General features: G+C 40.6%; 1 protein-coding gene and 1 pseudogene across 2 annotated transcripts in view; both read left to right on the top strand.

Moving 5' to 3' along the window:
* The window catches only part of PARD3B (par-3 family cell polarity regulator beta), a 1,039,321-nt gene that overhangs the window by 900,312 nt on the left and 118,458 nt on the right, over positions 1-20,551 (top strand). The window lies entirely within an intron of this gene.
* LOC308340451 (small ribosomal subunit protein uS2B-like) lies at positions 3,395-4,263 on the top strand (annotated as a pseudogene). The gene has a single exon. The product of its transcript is annotated as a small ribosomal subunit protein uS2B-like (transcript).

Below are 20,551 nucleotides of genomic sequence, written 5' to 3'. Positions count from 1 at the left end.
TTATACATATGTAAATATATATGTTTTATATGGTAACTATTTAGGGTTTTTTCAGATTTTATGTATTTATATATTTATGTGTTTATTTATTTATTTGTGAGTGAACAGAGGGAAAGGTAGAAGGAGAGGAAGAGGGAAAGAGTCATGAGCTGAGTCCAAGTTGAGTGTGGAGTCCAACACAGGGCTCAGTCTCACAACACTGAGATCATAACCTGAGCTGAAATCAAGAGTCAGACACTTAACCTACTGAGTCACCCAGGCACCCCACTATTTGTTTATTTTAACTGTTTCTATTGTTCTTTCTTTCTAAGTATCTTTGCTTCTATATGGAATATTCCTTTTGCCCTTTATATTTTCCCTAGTATTTCTTGTAATATAACAAATCCTCTCAACGTGTATTTCTTTAAAAATTTTTAAAATTTTCTCTCTATTTTTTGAGGATTTTTTCCTGGGTATATAGTTATCAGATCTTTTTCTTCTTTTAACATTTTGAAAATATCATTCTATTGTTTTCTGGCATTTAGTGTTTTCACCAGTCTGTTGTCAGTTACTCCTTTGAATATAGTGCATCTTTTTGTCTTCAGTTGCTTTAAAATCTTTCTGTCTTTGGTTTTCAGCAGTTTCAGTACAATGTGCCTATGTGTGTATGTGTGTGTGTGTGTTGCTGTGTTTAAAACTGGGTAAGGGTTTGTGGAGCTTCTTAAATCTATTTTTCCTCAATTTTGGAAAATTCTCAGCCAGTATCTCTTCAAATATTATTTCTGTCCCATTTACTTTCTTTTCTTTTGGTACTCTAATAATGCAAAAATATTAGATCTTTTTGTACAGGTGCATTTTTCTTGCTCTCTGTACTAATATTGCCTTCAGCTGTGTCCAGTCTTCTATTAAACCCATTTATTGAGCTCTTAATTTTAGTTATGGTGATTTTCACTTTTAATGTATCCATTTGATTTACTCTGAGATTATACTTCTGTGATTAAATTTTCCCTTTTGTCATCTTTTTTTCTTGGACATATTAAATTTAGTTATTTTGAGAACCATGTCTAATAATGTAAATATCTAGATTAGCCTTGAGTCTATTTACATTGTTTGATTTTCCACTTTGTTTTCAGTCCTTTGGTCCTATCTCCTGGTATGCATTGATTGAATGCTAGACATAGTGCTTGAAAATTGTACAAATAATCTCAGGCTGATGTTATCTTTTTCCAGAGAGGATTTACTTTGCTTTCTGACAGGCAGATTAAGGTCATAGTGATTTATTCTAAGCTTTGAGTTACATGACTAGAAGCTGGGTTTTAGTCGTGGTAACAGATAGTTTATTAGTAATTTACCCTCACTCCTGGAATGTAGCCTTTCTGTTCCTAACTGTAAATCTGAGTTGTTTACTCAGACCCTTCTTTCTTAGCAGACCATGGACTCTAATTTCTATCTTGCCAATCCTGTGCGAATGTCAAAATTTCTTCTCAGTCTCCACGTCTTAGCCTTTAGGCTCTGCTCATTTTTTTTTTTTTTTAAGCATCTGATCCTGTGCCATTTATGAATTAGCAAAAGACTTGCAGAGAAAAGTGCCACAGAATATAGGCTCAATTCAATGTGCTTATCTAGTCTTCAGAATCATTCTTGGTCCCTCAAGTTCTGGCTTCTTTAGTTCTCCAAAGCCTCCAAGCAGACTTTTGTTTTGTTTTTTTTCTCATGTCTGTCCAACCATTCCTGTTCTTTTCATGAAAGTGAGAATGCGGCCAAGTCTTCGAGCATTACCAAAAATGGAACTCCCTTAACCCATTTTTAATGCTAAGTGTTAATGTTATGATAATGTAAATTTATAGTCAAAAGACTTTGTTGTTAATGGGCTAAAGGAACTAATATAAATGAAAGCCACTTGTAGAAGGCTTGGTACATAGTGGGTCCTCGTAACTGATTTTAGATTTGAATTTAAATATATACCGATTTTGGAGAAGGTGTAGAAGAGATTGGTCATTAGCATTCAGTTTTGTCATCTTTGTCTTCTCGTTGATGCCCCACAGAACAACAGTCCCTCATGCTATGCTTTTGAGCATCGGTCTCATGAACCTTTACTTCAGTCGCATTTCCAGAGGTTCTCTCTCCCTACCACACTCTCACTCAGAGACCCTGTAAGCCATCCTCACCATTCTGGTGATCACGTTTAGCAAGGAGGACAGGTTTGTTTTCTCCGGCAATTCATACCTCATTGTTCCGAAGAGCTAATCGGGCGGCTCTCCACTCCTACCACAGCTTCTCCCTGCTGCAGCTTGGCTCCTGCCTCATTCTTCTGGCAGGGAGGCCAGTGTTGGTAAAAGCGGGCAAGCATCTTAAAAATGCCAAGAAAAAGAAGCAGAACTAAATCTAAGTGTCTTAGAAATTTGAGACATTATAGTAACAAAAGCCTTGTTTGTGCTTAATTCCAGCTTCAAGTCTGGAAAACAAATTTCAGAAGCGTATGTGGTTTCTGAGACCCAAAACTAATCCACTGGAAAACAAGAAATGTAAAGCAGTAGACTTCACTAGTAAATTTCAGTACATGCAGTTTTAAAGAGACTCAGTTCATAAATTTCCTTTTGGAGCTTTTTAAAAAAATTTTTTCTGTGAGAGAATTTCTCCAAACTTACCTATATCAAATAAACTAGGTCCAGAGTCTGTTCAGATGTGAGTTTTAGGCTCTAGAAACATAGTTTTTAGGAGGATTTTCAAGACTAAGGATGATGACAGTGATGATGATGGTGATGGTAACTCATAATAGTATTTATTGAACACCTAATATTTGCTCAGTATTAAGACATTTTACATATATTGTATTGCCTCTTGAGCAGTATTTAACTGTCTGTTTATTACTTCTGTTGAGATTATTATCTTTCTCCTCATGTGTTCAAAGCATAAAATTTGAAGTTGGGTGTAAATCCTAGGTGTATATCTTAATTTTACCACTCAGTGGTCCTTAGCCATAGTGTATAACATCTTTGAGCCTCTCTTCACCTCCGGGGGAAATGATTCCATGTCTCATAAGATTTGGGGGCACTTGAAGTGTTAATGCCTGTCAAGCCTATAGCACAGTAGCCTCATTTTGAGTGCTCAAACAAATTTTAGTCGTTTTTTTCTTATTTTCCTACCACTATTGATTAAGATGCCCTCTTTTTCATTATATTAGTTAGGGGAGGAAGTAGAGAATAGAAATATCTAAAAATATAAGAAGAGAGGATTTCAGAAACCACTGGTGATGTGTCCTGAACCAGTTTAGCTCCCAGGTCAAGACTTAGGAAACATGGTTCTTTAACACTCATGTGAGTTCCATAAAATTTACTGTTTAATAAATCCCCATTCAGCCTTTCTGTGCTACTTGGGGAGCGGTCCCTCTGGTGGTGTTTAGGAAACTTTCACAATGTCCAGAGCCCTTGATGCCCTGCAAATGAAGGAGGAGGATGTCCTCAAATTCTTTGTAGCAGGAATCCACTTAGGTGGCACCAACCTTGATTTCCAAATGGAACAGAACATCTACAAAAGGAAAAGTGATGGTATCTTCATTATAAATCCGAAGAGAACCCGGGAGAAGCTTCTCCTGGCAGTTCGTGCCATTGTTGCCATTGAAAAGTCAGCTGATGTCAGGGTCACATCATCCAAGAACACTGGCCAGTGAGCTGTGCTTAAGTTTGCTGCTGCTGCTGGAACCACTCCTATAGCTGGAAGCTTCACTAACCGGATCCAGGCAGCCTTCTGGAAGCCCGGACTTCTAGTGGCTACTGATCCCAGGGCTGGCCACCAGCCTCTCACAGAGGCATCTAATGTTAACCTGCCTACCACCACTCTATGTCACACGGACTCTCCCCTGCGCTATATGGACATTGCCATCCCTTGCAACAAGGGAGCTCACTCAGTGCGTCTAATGTGGTAGATACTGGCCTGGGAAGTTCTGCGCATGCCTGGCACCATTTCCCATGAACACCCGTGGGAGTCTGTGCCTGATCTCTACCTCTACAGAGATCCTGAAGAGATTGAAAAGGATAAGCGGGCCGCTGCTGAAATGACTATGACCAAGGAGGAATTTCAGGGTGAATGGACCGCTCCACTCCTAGATTCACTGCTACTCCACCTGAGGCCGCAGACTGGTCTGAAGGTGAGCAGGGGCCCTCCATGCCTAGTCAGCAGTTCCCTCCTGAGGACTGGAGCCCTCAGCGGGCCACTGAAGACTGGTCCGCAGCTCCCACTGCTCAGGCCACGGAATGGGTAGGAACAACCACTGAGTGGTCTTAAATGGCTCTTCCACAAAGGCAAACAAAATGGAAATATTAACAGAAAATAAACAGTTTCTTTTAAAAAGGGGGAAAAATTCCCCTACATTCAACAAATAGTTATTGCATAAGATTTGGGCAAAGTCCTTACTGTCATGGAACTTAAGATCTACTGGAAGAGAGAAATATTAAATTCTTTATTATAATCACTCCTTAATTACAAATACTACTAAGGAGAGGCACGGTGCGCTATAAACATATTTGACATTGTGAAGGATCAAGGAAGGATTAACTGAGAAAATGACATTTAAGTTGAGACAAGGAGAGTGAGTAGTTAAGAGCAGTTTGGTGGTGAAAGGGTAATGAAAGGCATTTCAGACAAAAGAGCAGCAGGGGAAGAAAATCCTGACGTGGAAAGGAGCTTGGCATTGTGAAGAAGTGAAAGAAGTTTCTCTTACTGACACCAGGTAGAGAACAAAGAGGTTCAGTAATTGGATGAGTTAATCAGTCTGCATGGTACCTTTCCTTCTTGGACCAAGAGGTGTGTCATAGTGCGGATCACAATATAGAAAAGGTTCCCATTTTCTTCACCCCATCTGAGGGCGCCCATCACTCTCAGCTTATTCAGGGACATGTGTCCTCCCTCCCAGAGACCTAACCCATTTCCCACCCATCTCTCATTCTCAGGGCTATACGATGCCTTATTAGTCTGATACATGTATGCTTCTGCAGTTAACAATCAACTTTAAGCATCCAAGATAATGGTTCTCAAACTTGAGCTTGCAGAATCACCTGGAAGGCTTGATGAACCACAGAGATCCTGATTTAGTAGGTCAGAGACAGAGCCCTAAAACTGACATTTCTAACAAGCTGCCTGTGGCACTGGCTTCCACACCAAAGTAAGTCACTAAGTGAAGGTGTCATCCCTCATTCCACGATTTGCCAGTCACCTTTAGTTCCTTAACTCAAAGGAAACTTGCTCAGGGAGTTTTTGTGGGGAACATCCTAAAATCAAAACTAAACTCTGGGGGTGACTGCTACGTTTGCCTAATGGGACTATATAGCTTTTCATCAGCGAGACTGAACTTAAAGAACTGCATTCCCAGAGCTTAGCACATAGTAGGTACCCAACATATGATTGTTCAATGGATTGGCGATCAGTGAAGTAATCACAGAATGGATGTGACTTAGCGGATTTTATACATTCGTTTTTGGAAAGCTCTCCTGATTCCTTTCAGCCTGAAAGGTCTTCTAGGAGGATAAATTGTCATTCTCTTGGAATCCAGCCTCAGAAATTGCAGAGTCAAGATATGCTTGTATTTTAAGTACTTACTTGGATTAAAAACTGAATTGCTAACAGGATTACAAAATGCCAAGTTTGCTGAGACTCAAATTGTTTATGCGCATGTTTGGTTCTAAGTTCTTTCGTCAATCAGTACATTTCTGTTTCTAATTACAGTCAATGTTTGTGGGTTGTTTTTTTTTTGACACCTGCACATGAATTCTCAGTCAAAACCAGCTTCAGTAATTTGCACAGGTATAATATAACTAAAACGAGGCTCGTAACCACCGATGTGTCACCTATGCTACGTGTCTAATGAATTCAGAGGTGTTGTACCTCAATTCACATTGGGATTCAGGAAGCGGTCTGCTATTTTTCCCATTTTCACTCCCACCGTGTTGTAAAACATTTTTAATGAACACTCTAACAATTTTCCTCATTCCAGGAGCATGGAGTTTTTAGTAGATGATGCAACAGAATTTTCATTTGTGATTCCTTATTTATGCCTGTCCTTGGAATCTCTCTGCATTTGGATGCAAGAAAAACGAAAATACCCAGGGTTACCATAATTCTCCAAAATGTAATGTCTGCTACTGCCACCAATCAAATTAGTTACAGACTCATAGTCAAGTCCCTGAAGTTTGGAAGTGGTTTTGATGGGGGCTCGCTGTCACATCTCAGATATGACCTAGGCACTGGCTCATGGGTCATAGCCTTCCATATACTGTAATGAAGAACCATCCTGAACAATTCTGCGCCCAGTTTTTAACTTGGACCCTGACCCTGGCTGACACCTGTAGAATGGCAAGTAATTTCTCTGTGGCTTCTAACAATCAGAGGCCTAGTTAGAGAAAAAGTCGTTTCAGCCTCAGCTGACAATTATTTTTTTGCCCTGAATATCCTTCTCTGCCCTCTTATTTGGTTTGAACTAACTCACCTAATTGGAGTCAACCACTGAAAAAGAATGGGCTGCTGGGTTTGTTGTTTCTGAATGCCCTGCGCTAAAGCATGTCTTGGGGGTGACATCTCTTTTTTCCTTAAAACGTAAAAGTTGCAGAATTTGAACAATGGCTGCAAAATATTGTTGCGGGGTTGCACTCCATAAGGAGAACTCAACCGAAATGGGAAGGTTCCCACACCTGTAACACCTTTGGGCATCCAGAGTAGTCGGGGCCTGGCCAAGACACTGCCTTCGGGCCCCTTCAAAACACAGCAGAATGATGTCAGTGTTAACATTTCACTGCACATTAATTCTTCAAAAAAAAAAAAAAACCTGTCATTTAATTTAAGTGCTTATATGCATATGGTTAATTAAGAAGCCAAAATTGGCTATAAGCTTGGTGAGCTCCAAGAACAGGGGGAGAGAGATCATTACGCTTCTGCTCATGGTTTAGCTATTTGTGAACCAGCTGATAATGTGCAAAATTAAGATTTCGTAAGTGGCATTTTAAATGAATGGTTAATGGCTGAAGATTAATTAAACAGTCAGAGTTGCTGAAGAAAAGCCGTTAAAAAATTATGTTTATAGGCCAGTCAGTTGCATGCTGAACTGAAATCCTGATAGATTGTTGCCTTTCTGTTTACCAAGAGAGCATTTTAACAAAGCGAGCCTCCCGAAGCAGGAGAACCCACCTCTCTCACACACCAGGCAGCCACACATTAGCCTCAGGGATGTTCCATTGGAATAAAAGCTGCCAAGGAGGAGAACGGACTAGAAAAGTGTTATGTGGAGGGATCTTCATCTAAAACCTTCATCCCAGGTAGCCAGGCATTTTTTTTTTTTTTTTTTTTGTATGTGTTGCATAGTTCTGAGTTAGAGTAGGCAGAACCCATGGGGTTTTTTAAGAAGCTACTTGAATTCTGTAAGAGAGACAAAGAATTACAGTATATTGTTTTCAAGCTGGAGTGGATACTTCTTTAAGTCTGAAACTGCTAGCCGTCTTGGAGGTAAAAACAAACAAACAAACAAACAAAAAAAACTTATTTTGTACCACTGGCTGTACCATGGGTTCTTTGGGGAAAGGTTTACTTTGTGCCTAAGAGGTATTGTAAAATATTTTTTGAATTTGTTTGTCATAGCTCAACTCAATAAATATTGAATAAATAAATGAATGAATGAGCTACCTCCAAGTTGTGTGTGGGAGAATGTCAAAGGCTTTTTTAAATGCCTTCGCACCTGTGTGGTTCAATGGCCACCCTCCTTTTCTTCTGCACCAGGTATCCGTATGTGCCTCTGCAATGACCGTGTCCCAGCCTCAGGGACCATGTAGTCTAGTGGAGAAGACATAGGCATGTCAACAAGTAAATTGCAGCCATGCTAAATACAGTCAGAGCAGTCAAGGAGGGGAGCTAGGAATCGGGGATTGGGGGTGGGGGGGTAGGAGGGGTGCAGGAAAATAGTGTATTTTCCTATAAATTGGAAAGGAAATTACTTCTACCTTTTTTTTTTTAAAGCACTAACGTCAAACTGTAATTTTTCTTTTTGAGTTCACACGTTTCAATTCCCTGCTCCCAGGCAGAAGACCCACATCATGCAGGCCAGACAGTTGTGTCTCCTGTTTAAAAGTTCCCTAGAGAAGGAAATCCTGCAGCCTCCCTGGGTATCCTGTTCCAGTGTTTAATCACTCTTCCAATCAAGAAGTTAATCCTATTTCCTCTTCTCCAGCCTTCTTTGGCTTGGTGGACCCTGTAAAACACCCAGGAGACCCCTTGGAAGCCTTGAGAAGTTAATTAGTCGACACTGGGCTGCTCTGGGTTCACCGGTGCGCCTTGTCACAGTGAGGCTGTGTACGTGCACCGTTGTGATGATACGATTTTGTTAGATCGCTAGTAAGTCAGAATCGTGTTCCTCCTGGTCTAAAGACAATGAAAGCCAGTTGATATTTTAGCATGTCTGAAAGAAGCTGTGTTTTTTTGTTGTTTTGTTTTTGTTTTGTTTTTAAATTTTATTTGTTTATTTGACAGAGAGGGAGATCACAAGTAGACAGAGAGGCAGGCAGAGAGAGAGAGAAGGACAGAGAGGCAGGCAGAGAGAGAGAGAAGGAAGCAGGGTCCCTGCGAGCAGAGAGCCCCATGTGGGGCTCGATCCCGGGACCCTGAGATCATGACCAGAGCTGAAGGCAGAGGCTTAACCCACTGAGCCACCCAGGCACCCCTGAAAGAAGCTGTTTTATTACATGTACAGCTACCTGTTAAGTTAGACACCACTGAAGTTTGGCCTCATGTCATAGAACTCAGAAACCGAATGGTATAATGTTGATAAGTAATAATATTAAGTGTGATTAATAATATAGCCAACACTAGACATTACTGAGAATTTGCTCTGGCTAGACGCTGTACTAGTTGCTTTGCATGGATCATTTCACCCCCTGACCATGTGACCAGGTGGTAATATTACTGTCCCATACAAATGAGGGACCCAAGCTGCAGAGAAGTTGAGGGACTGGCCTGATACCGTCCAGGATGGGCCAGGATTGATACCTACCTAGCCTGAACCCAGAGCCTAGACACTTAACCACCGTGCTGTGTTGACGGCTGTATTCATTTTTAAAAATTATTTTCTTTCTCCAGAGTTCTGTTTCATTCTGCACTCTTTTTTCCTCCCGTGTGTATGAAGTCCAACTTTATAAACTTCGCTTGTGGAAGGTGATAGCACTGCTGAATAAGAGTCCCCAGGCCAGGGACTGTTCTTGCTGTAGTTATGGGCAGTTGAGTGGCAAGTCCCTTCTCCTTTAAAGAAAAAAAAAAAAAAAAGGCAATAGCGGTTCACTTTAGAAAAACTGATCATTCATAGCTTTTCCACTCTGGTGAAAATCGAACTGAAAACGGGCACTTCTGGGAGGAAACCTGTGCTGTTGAACAGACAGGGTAAAAACTGTGCTCGCAGATTCCAGAAGCATCGGGGGAGCAGTGATGTCCAATAACTGTGGCTAAAAGCTGCATTAATTGACGAGCCGCGGGTTGGAAGCTACCTCCAACCAGGATCCCTAACTCTCTGGTGCTCTTTTCATAAGCAGAGTAAGATGGGGGGGAGGAGGTCACCTTCCATGGGGTTCTCCAGACAGAAAGGAAGCAGCTGTGACCCAGTGGCCTCTTTCTACAAAGGAAAAGCTTGGCTTTTCAAACTGCCGCATTCGGATCACCGGGGGATCTTGTTAAAATGCAGATTTTGATTCCAGAGGGCCGAGGTGGGCCTGAGGTTCTGCGTTTCTAACAAGTTCCCGGGGACACTCACCCTGCTGGTCCCGGAACCACGCTGTGGTTAGCTGGGGTGCGGACTGGAATGAGGCAGGGCTTAATTGGTATCGATTTCTTAAACCATGTAAAATAAACATGTGGCAAATCTCTTGAAAACCTTCTGAAGTTTCAGCTGTCAGTTCCTCATGTTGGTGAGTTGGCAGAGAGAGCTCATTCCTTTCCAGGCCAGAACATTCCTTGCTCTGGTTCCTATCCTGGGAGGGAGGGTATGGCTTTCTGTTTGTGCACTGGTATTGCAAGTGCAACCCTCAGCCTCAGTGGTCCGTGTTTGGACCTCTTGATGCGCTCTGAGAAGCCTCTAACACCTTAGCAACATGCTCTGTCTCCACACTTGAATAGGCGTAAATTCGAATTTCTTTCCTCAGGTGCTGTTACCAACCTGCCAAGAAAAATTTTACCCCTACAAATCAGTAATCCATTCTTCCCACCACTCCCCATTCAATTAAGAGTCTCCGTGGCTCTGTTTATTCCATCATTTGATTTAAAGGAGTTACATTACAATTATGTATTACTTGTGGACTGGCAATATTTTAACTAAATCCTATCTTAACTCCTCTGAGAAAGGATATCATCCTCATTGACCTTCTCCCTAAGCACAAAAGTTTCTGGAGTATGTCCTTTTGGATGTTTTTGTTTGAATGCCAGTATTTTAGATTAAATTATGTATTCCCTTTTTTGAGCAACAAAAAAAGTTGACACCACTGGAGCCATTTATAACAGTGAAGAGAGAGAAAACAAGAATTTTTTTCCTGGGGGCTGGGTTGCATTTCAGTGTATTTATCAATTATGGAATTAGAATAAATGGGAAGATGCTCTCAATGAGACTTCCTTCTCAATGTGGGAAACAGTCAAATGGAGAACAGAATCCCTAAGCCCAACCTAATGTCCGGAGACTGGGGCTGCTTGACCTTAGTTTAGAGCAGCTCTGTCCAATAGAAATAAAATGTCAATCACATATTCAATTTTAAATTTTCAGTAGCCTCATTTTAAAAAGTAAAATTAATTTTATAATAGATTTTATTTAACCAAATATATGCAAAGTATAATTTCAGCACGTGTTCAAAACAGTTATTATAGAGCTACTTTACACTCCTTTTTTTGTACTAAGTCTTCAACATCTGGTGTGCATTTTAACACTTTACAGCCCATCTCGGTTTGGACTAGTGGCATTTCAAGCGTTCGGTAGCGACCCGTGACTATTGGCTGCCATATCGGACATGCCAGAAGCCCTTCAGCATCCTTCCAGGGGTGGCTGATGCTTCAGTTTAAAGTTTTCCATATGGAGTCCAAGCTACTGGGCAGACTCTCTCATTTAAGACTAGCTCCCGCGGCAGAAAACTCATTCCTGTGTTAAACCCTGAACTTCTGCTAGGTAAGGACCACTTCCCCTTCTTTCACAGAGTTTACAGGCTAGAGTAAGAAAAAGACATGGAAACAGTCAATTTCCACTCCCAGGGAACATACAAGTCTGCCAGCTCTGCCTTTTCCATCTGTAGAAAGACGCACCCCAACTTAAGAATCAGCGGCTACGCAGTGAGGTAACCTCAAAATGGGCTGAGCTAGACAAGGTGCAAGTCTAATCACATCCCAGATCCGTCCTTGTTTTGCCTGGAAGGAAGATAGAACCAATGATCTAGCTCAACCTACAAGGCTCTACCCGAGACGGGAGAATGGAGCCTGGACTTCAGACAGGAGTACGTGTAGTCCCCACGCATAAAGGTTTGTCAGCAGCTAACCCGGGCAGCAGGTAACTAATTACAACAGTATAACAGCCACGCAATTCTCATTTAACTGCAGTCCTTCCTCCCTCACCCATGGTATTCATTCTAGCCAGGAATAATGAAGAAAGTGCTTTAGAGCAGAACCTTCTCTTTCCTTGGGTTTAACTCTTATTCTTGCTAAACCGATCATCTTCTCGGGATGTCACGTCTCTAGAATTTCATAATGACAGACTTCACTTCACTTAATTAATACCCACTTTTAATTACAAGCCTTTCTTGCCTACTCTTGCTGCAATTTTGTGACTGTGACACGTCAATATAGAGCACCATTATTTACTTAACTTGCTCAAGCTAGAAATCTAGGGTTCCTTCTTGAGGCTTCCATCTCCCTTAGCCCCACACCCAGACTCTTTCCCAGGAAGATCCATCACAATGGATCTTTGGTAGCCAATGGTAGCTTTGGTTGTCTGTGGTCTGAATTTCCCCAGTGAGGAAATGCTGTGGGGTCCAGCATTCCTACACACGTCTCGATCCATTGTGCTTTCCCTTTGACATGCTGCTCTAAGCCGGACAAGGTTCAATCTGGGAGGCTATAGTGGCTGAACTAGGGAACATTGTCTTCTGCTCCCTACATGCGTTGCCTTCTACAGACGCCTCGCAAAATACAACTCTATTGGACGCTCTTCTTGTCCCTATCCTCCCAACTTTCTAAGGCCCCCAACTTCAGTTGGATGACCCAAGACAATCGCTCTAATTGACCATAGTGCCATTTCTCTCTGTATCTCTTTGTTTTGTTTTGGTTTTTGTTTTTGTTTTCCAGGTGAAGCCTTATGTGTTACTCGGATTTAGCCCAGACATTACTTCTTTATCTCCTCTCTGAGATCTCGAACCAGGAACTACATTTAATGTCTAATCCCAGCACAATTTCCGAGGCATCTGGTATTCAATAAAGATGTGTTGAATCCAAGTGGCTCCACTGTTAGCCACATGACTTTAAGATCATGGAGCTTTCTTGTCACACTCTTAGGCTGGCCAGCCTCCCAACTGATACAACTTGCCTGGCCTCCTGGTCAGCACAGCCTCCTTCTGGTTGTGTCTCCTCTCTGATCCGCTCGGATGCTTGTGTTTCAGTGATCCCACAGCTTTCTCCTGGCCCTTGTTTCTTAGGGTTGGAGTGGCATGTCCTATTTCTGTTCTGTCAGGAAGTGCCTGCTCACCTACTTCCTCTAGGTGAAAGACTTCCCAGGACACACAGGTCACTATTCTCTCCATCTGGAGCCTCAAACACTTCCTAAAGGCACGAGGAGTCGCTACTCTTCAGAAGCTACGGTCAGCCCGATTGGGCTGCTCCCCCAAGAGAAAAGGCTTTTGTTGGCAATTACATTTTTGTAACTCTCTTTCCCATACCTAATATTTGTCACTGACTCTTGTTGATCTCTAGTCACCTCTACTGTTACATTCCAGAGAATTCTGCATGAAACGAGCGCCGAACCAGCTGACCTCTAGTTTTCTAGAGTTTGCTTTGGCCATTAAAAAAAAATTGGCTGTGACTCACTCGCCTCAAGTATCTGGACACTTCTTCCATGGTCTGTAATTTCTCAGAGATACCATCTATGTTTCTCGGGGCACACCTCCCAGCTCTTTCAAAACTGTGAACATAATTTGTGAGTACTGGCAACTGGAATGCCTTTAAAGCATCTTGGATCGTGTATTTTCCTCTCCCTCCTACCATGCTTTTCTTTTCTGCCTCTCTTCTGCCTTCCCTTGCTGGAGATGTCAGATGAGTTACTTAACGTCTCTGCATCTTTCCCCATCTGCAAAGACGGGAGGGTGGGACTAAGTGATCTCGGCACTTCTTTCCAGCTCCAAAATTATATGGTTCTGCGATTCTTTAATGGAAGCAAAATAGGAGTTCAGGTTGCTCTGCCTTTTCTCTGGTGCTGTTATCGTGTCAGAGTCTCTCCTCCCAGCAGTGGCCTATCCTTTCTTATTCCGCTCCACAGTAGCTTTAAGAATCAAATAAAAAATTACTCTTTAATGTCATTATCATTTGTTTTATGAGGCCCCTTAGCTCCCTTTAAGGTTCACTTCTCTGACCATCTCAGACCTCTTTGCTACTTCCTTTGTTAACCACAGTGCCCGGGATCCGTCCTCATTCTCCCTCTGCTCACTGCTGCAGGAATGCCTCACCCGAACCCCAGATTTCAAGAATTAAAATATGAGTGTGAGGCTCCCTAAACTCTCACACTGGGGAATCTCTTTTGTCTGTTATCCAGGTGGTTCTGTCCTTAGTTAACGAGAATTTGGCTTACGAGATTGTAAAAAGCTTTTGGCAATGGAATTTTGCGCGCGCACACACACACACACACACACGTACACATACACACACACTTTGTGATTTTTTCCTAACAGCAACTGAATATCAAAATTGGCAACTATACTATTATAAACTTCACTTGTTTTCTTAGAAATGTTCCCCTTAAAAAAGATAAAAGAGAATCTCGTTCATTCAATGATAATATCAGAACCTCTCAAGGAAGGGCAGGGCCTGTGGGATACAGGAATACAGGAAAGTCATTCTCAGTATTTCCAGAACAATCTCTTCACCACCACCCCCTTCCCACTTAAATTCTCTGGCTTAGAATGTATTGAAGATGTACCTATACGTTTCAAACAGCTATGGGCCCTGCCTTCTGAGAGCTTATACGGTCTTCTGTGGGCCAAAGTAGAGAAAGTAATGTTTGGGTCTATATTAAATAGGATGAAAATTGTATGGAATTTACCATCAAATCATGGGAAACTCCTACATAGATTTCCTAGCATCCTGGCCTGTTATAGACAGGTGAGCATGAAAATATTCTTTAAAACAAAGTCTGTTGTGATTTTTTTTCAAGCCCAGGAATGGTGTGTATCAGATATCAGAAGGGAGCATTGATCCTTATAGTCTGACATTTGACAAATTGCAAGTTGTATCCTGGCTCATACCCTTTAATTCAGAGACTAGAAGTGTTGTTTACAGTTTCATCTTTGTAGGTGGTTCTGTGTTGATGTTTGTTGTTGGGCATGATAAGGTTGCCCACAGACACCTGTGGAGCCATGGTGTAGAGAAAGCATGGTTTCTCATTTCACATTTACACTTCGTTTTATGTAACCAGAGCTAGGTTTTCAAACTGACGTATTCAGTCTCTGTTTCTACATACATTGTTTTTCTTAAGTTACAGGCATTAGCTTACACAAAAAGGGCATGATCAGTGAAAGCCCACTTTTATTTTCTAAGTTCAAAAATAGTAACCTGTGAGAAACTCACTAGGAAATAGCTTAACCATTACTTGGGCCCAACAGTAACATTTAAGGTAACATACTGTAGCGTCCACTTATGTTCCAAGTGAAATGAAACTTTATTTTGATTGGGACTGTCACAGGTAATTTCTGCATGTAAAATACGTCTAGGGACAGCTTTCAAATGGAGTTGTCACTTTTTGTTTAGCAGGCAGGGGACTCTCCATTGTTGTCAAACCCTCTTCACAAAAACATCACTAACCCAGTGATACACAGTTGTAGAGAAGAGGGAATCGTCTCTCGGCTTCCTTGGAACCAAAAAGAGCAAGGTTAGTCTCTGTCAGCGTTCAGTGTGTCTGAGGGCTCTTCTGTTTAGCTGGGCTTCTCTCTAGCCAGCAATGCTTTTAGAGTCTTGGAATTAGATTTCTTTCTCTTGTGCTGGTTTTTGAAAGGTGTAAATAGATTAATGCATATTGTTATTCTCTGAAGGTAACATAGGATATATAAACTGTATAATATGAGTTGTCTACTCAACTCATGAAGTCATGGAAAGGTAAGAAGAAAAAACAAAACTTCTCTGGATTTACACACACACATACGCGCGCGCACACACACACACACACACACACTTTCTCTTTAGTGTCTTTCAGAGTTGTCCTTCTTTTCTTAAGAGAGCCGAGATGTTCACTTTATAAAGAATCAGTAAAATAACATAGGATAAATTTTGTCCATTGTTAAAACCATGAAGTTTTGATTTAGGAGTACATGGGGCCGTTATATTGAGTTTCATGATAAATATTTTGCATCATATATAGTGTGAGATGACGTATAACATGGGATATAATGTGTATCGTAAAAGGGAGGCTACGTAAATTACGTTGATTTCTATGTGTTTGTCTCAAGACCTCACCTATTACATTCCCAAGGAATAGTCATTCTCTATTCTTAAAACTTCCTTGCTGCTTAAAATTCCCAGAAGCAGAAGCCAACTGGGGCAAAACAAAATGCTGAAAAGTGGTCCCACAGTTCTCAGGTTCCGTGGAACACCGTTTGAAAACTTGGCTAATCCTCAAACATATAATATAGCCAAATAAATCGAGGGAAGGATGAGGTCTAGACATCCCTTCCAGTCCTAGGATTCTGTGATCCCCAGAAGGAATAAGGAAGACAAGTGAAATAAAGAGAAAAGAAAGGGACAGAAATGGATAGAGAAACGGTCAGTTCCTGGGATTTGCGAAAGTAGCAACTGGTGACCAATAAGTTTTAAAAATAAAGAGAATGACCAAAAATGAGAGTTGAAGTGACCCATTAGAGCTAGAGGCTTGGCATTTTTTACAAATGCCAGTAACTCCTTGAGAAGCTCATTAAAAAAAAAAGAGAGAGAGAGAGTTCTGGGCTAGGAAGTCTCCCATGATAGCTTTCCCACTATATAAGCCCCCCATAGGCTCCCATTACAACCCACTCCCATGGTAATTTTCAACTGCCAGACCTCTAAATACACTCCATTCTCATTAATAAAAAGAGGACAACTTTCTTAAATTTAGCATATTACCCACTACAATATTCTGCCTTTCAAATCATAGGTTAATTTTTCATGAATCACTTATGAAAAATACAAACAAACTTAAAATTCTATTTATGAGTCAGACGACCAACAAAGTAATGAGATTCTGTGTTATGGTAACTGTCACATCTTGTCTCAGCCCTGTTGTGTCTAAATGTTCGCTCTCTTATTAAGCTCCATTAGAGGATTTTACAATACCAAATTGTTTATACACTACTGGTTCTCTGCCTCCTGCCAGTAGGGCGTGTTTCACTCATTATTGCTGATGGTATCATACATTGTTAGTAAGAGCTGGAAAAACATGCGGCAGGAAGGCGGCATGCACTCACTGAAATGCTTCTTTCCTACACATTTCCCAACATGCCATTTTGAGTATATACTTTTAAATTTGTGATTCAGTCTGACACCTTATGAGCGGGGAACTATTTTTCCCTTTATTAAATTTAAATGACCCCTCCACTACCAAATTTATATTTCTGTAAACCTAAACTGCAACCTCGCATGGTACCCAGTGAAATGCTTTCTCTCTCTTCCTCACCATGTTAAATTTAAAGTAACTAGTATTTGTAGCTTTCTTTATGGAGTACAAAAGCACTTTCCCAATCCCACTGCATTATCACCACTACCTTTCTTCCTAGGAAAGAAGAGGAGGAAACTAAATCTGATAGAAGAAAAACTCCTTCCCCACCTACCCCCTTAATACATACCAAATTTCGACCCCAGGATAATCAGTTCTAGCTCCAATGTTAGATACCCTCCTTTTATATTTTCGTTAAAGATACACTGTTATTTTCGAAGTTTTCTATAACAAGTATTTTCTATTAAATTTAGTAACCAAAAAGTTAAAGCAGAAAAGAAACATCAAATCACCCAATATCCCACAATCTAGACTTGACCATCCTTAACATTTTATTTTATTTTTTTTTAGGTTTTTAAGTTTATTTTTTAAAAGTTAACATGTGCATAAAAGGAAATTGAAAAACACAAGAAGCAAAGAACAAAGTCATCCATAATCACAAGCAGTTTACAGTTTGACTTCTAGGTCCCATGTGTGTATCTACAAAAGTAAGATTTTAATGTAATTAAGATCGTAGTTACGTATCATGCTTTTTTACACACCATGAATATTTACCACTTCAAAGTCCCCAAACTATGAATATTTCGATAACCAAGAATACACTACACCAACTCCATCTGAAAGAAAAAAGTGTAATCCTGCCTTTCTTGGCGACAAAGATTTCAGAAAAGACAAAAATGGCAACAGGCCTCTAGATAAAGATACTGGCAGGGTTACCATTAAAATACTGCATTCCCTTAATGTTCAATTAAAACAGACATAAGTAAGAGTACACAATGTATAATGCTTCTAAAAGAATTCATTATCCAATCTATACTATTCAAATATTAGCAAGGGGGTATGTTTCCATTGAATCACTTAATGTATTCCTATAGTACAGCCAAAGAGACGCACACACATTAACAGTTATTACAATGTAAGGATGAACGCATCCGCATACAGCTCTCCCTCTATACTTCCTCCTGCCCCTCTGCTGCCAACCTAGTAAGTCCTCACATTTCTGAGACAGCGTAACAATTCCATGTCCAAGATGCTTCTTTCCTATCAGTGATAACAAAAAGAAACTTATAAATTGGTTGATTCACTAGCTGTACATTTTATCATACATTGTCACCTCAGGACATCCAAAAAGCTTAGATGTTACAAAATAATGACACTTGTCCACAACAAATACAGGTACTTCATCAAAATGCACATACAGACCTATGGTTATAACCTAAAATGGTCTTCTATATGTGGAGATAACTAGCAAAAAGCCCTTCCCTTCACCCCTCCTCTGCTCCCTCCACCATTTTAATGACCAAGCATAGGACTACATCTAGCTCTAAGAGGTGATTGACAGACACTCCCAGCACAGTCCATCCTTACCATTTTAGAGGCTCCTTTCCAATCTGATCTCTGAGTATATCACTATATAAGAAATATATAATGTGTGTTTCTGCCTAGTGTTGCCATGTTTATATACATGTGTAAGATTTACAGGCATATATAAATTCTGGTTTCTTGCCTTTTATCATTGTATTGTGCTCTTTTCTTGTTCCAGTTTGTCTTTTCAAACCCATCCCTCTTAATGGTTACGTAAAACATTGCTGCGTAGCTGTAACTTAATTTATGTAACCTTCTCCTTAATGCTAGACAGTTAGGGCATCTCAAAGTTTTCCATGTTATAAATTATTCTGTGATAAGCACCTTTGTACATACATCTTCCCTCACAGCTTGGATTATTTCCTTAAGACTCCTAGAAGGGAAATGCATCAAGGGCTTACAACATGGTGCCAATGGTTTTCCAGGAAAATGGAAGCAATGCTTCCACCAGCGATGTTGGAAAGAGTTCATTTCAACCCATACCCAACAACATTGAATAGTATCTCTTCCCCGCCCCCCGTAAATCTTTGCTAATTGGGTGAAAAATAGTACCTTATCATTTCGCTTTGAACTTCTTAGCTTCCTAGTGAGGTGAAACATTTTTATGGAAGCTCGGGTCTGTTCCAAATTACCATTAGAAGTTTTCATTCTGCCTCAACCTTGTTCCACTACCAGGAGGAACAGTTATTGGAATCAACCTCTGTTTCTTCCCTCAAAAAAAAAAAAAATCTATTTGGATTTATCAAGACGTATTTGGATGCAGGTTTTTATACCCCTCTTGACAAAAATGAATGATTACACACCTGGGTCTTTTAAGCACAGAACTAAGCCACATCTGTTTGGATCTTGTTTTAATCGACTAACCCTTACCCCTTGCTAGAATAGCATGCCTCTGAAAAGGCAGTATCAGAAAAATAAGACCCTCACAGTAGCTAGTGAAAGAAATGTCACATCAGGCTCCGGACATTGCTATGACAACCCAGGCCCCATCTATCACCACTCCCATCAGCATGTGTTGCAGAGGAAACCCCTTTGCAATGTTTAATCTGCGAATTTTAATATTAAATGTATATTTGACATTGAAAGCTCACACCTTATTTGCTATTGTCAGGCTTAGTTGATAGACAGCTAGGTCAGTCTCTTTTTATAGTCCATTTCTGAGATGAAACTATAAATTTTGAAGCTAGGCTTCATCATTGCAGAGAGAAAAGCTTTTTCAGCCTATTGTTGAAATATAACATTTTATAGGATTTATGAGGTCCAGATTGAGGAAGATCATTTGCCAAGCACTTAAGGCTGGTTTTGCTGCCCTTTGCTTTTCTTCCCCCGCCCCCCGCAAACAGATATGGGGGGGGGGATCCATTAGAAAAGAAAAATTATGAAGAAGAACTTACTTGATTCAATACAAATGTCAGCCTGAGAAAGAAAAGGTCCTGAGCGTTTACCGTGAGGAGTCTCGACCATACAGGTCTGCTCCTTGGTGATGAGAATGCTATTTGCTTCTGCAAATGAAGTGGCATCATGTTTGTTTTGATATTAAAGGAATGCCTCTGATTCTAAGCAAACTTTTGAATTTATGCACAGAATACGAATCCTCGCCAACATGCTTCCAGGATTCTTTTTGAAATTCCATGATAGGGCGAGCTCTGTGATTTGGTCATATTCCATTTAGCTTGTTTTATTGCTGTTAATTTTACACCCCAAAATAGATTCTCTGAAACTTGTGATCGCAGTAGCTGTCAGGTGGTCGAAAATGAAGAAAACCACCAGACAGTGTCAGATTTATTAAGCGCTGTAGAAGTACCAAATTAATTCAGTTCTTTGTCTTTGAAAGGTTCAGTGTCCACAAGCTGGATTTATCCTAATGGACAAGCAATGGAAGGAACAATAGTCAATTAGCTATCTCCCTAGCCAGACCGCACGTTGTTGGAACGCGTGTAGGGTAAGCCACCGGTGCACCTAGGCAGACCTCCAATTTGTTCATTTTGACTGCAAATGACTTAATTTAACATTTTTCTAATAAATACATTAGGTAGAATGGTGACGTTTCCCTTTTTAGTTTTTTTTTTTTCCCCTTAAAAGAATCGCTAGTGGAGAACCATGTTAAGTAGGCTTCTCACTCCATTTGGTTCCAATCACTGCCCTTAATGCGTGTATTTCTGAGTCGCCTGTGACTTTTCCGAGCGCCAAAGCCCAGCGGGATAAATGTGGAATGGAGAGTTCTGATGCTATGTCTATTGGACCTCTTTGAAAATGTTTTATATG

This window comes from Martes martes (genome assembly GCF_963455335.1).
Source record: "Martes martes genome assembly, chromosome: 3".
Lineage (NCBI taxonomy): Eukaryota > Metazoa > Chordata > Mammalia > Carnivora > Mustelidae > Martes > Martes martes.
The sequence above is the reverse complement of the archived record's forward strand: the minus strand, read 5'-3'. Positions and strand labels throughout refer to the sequence as shown.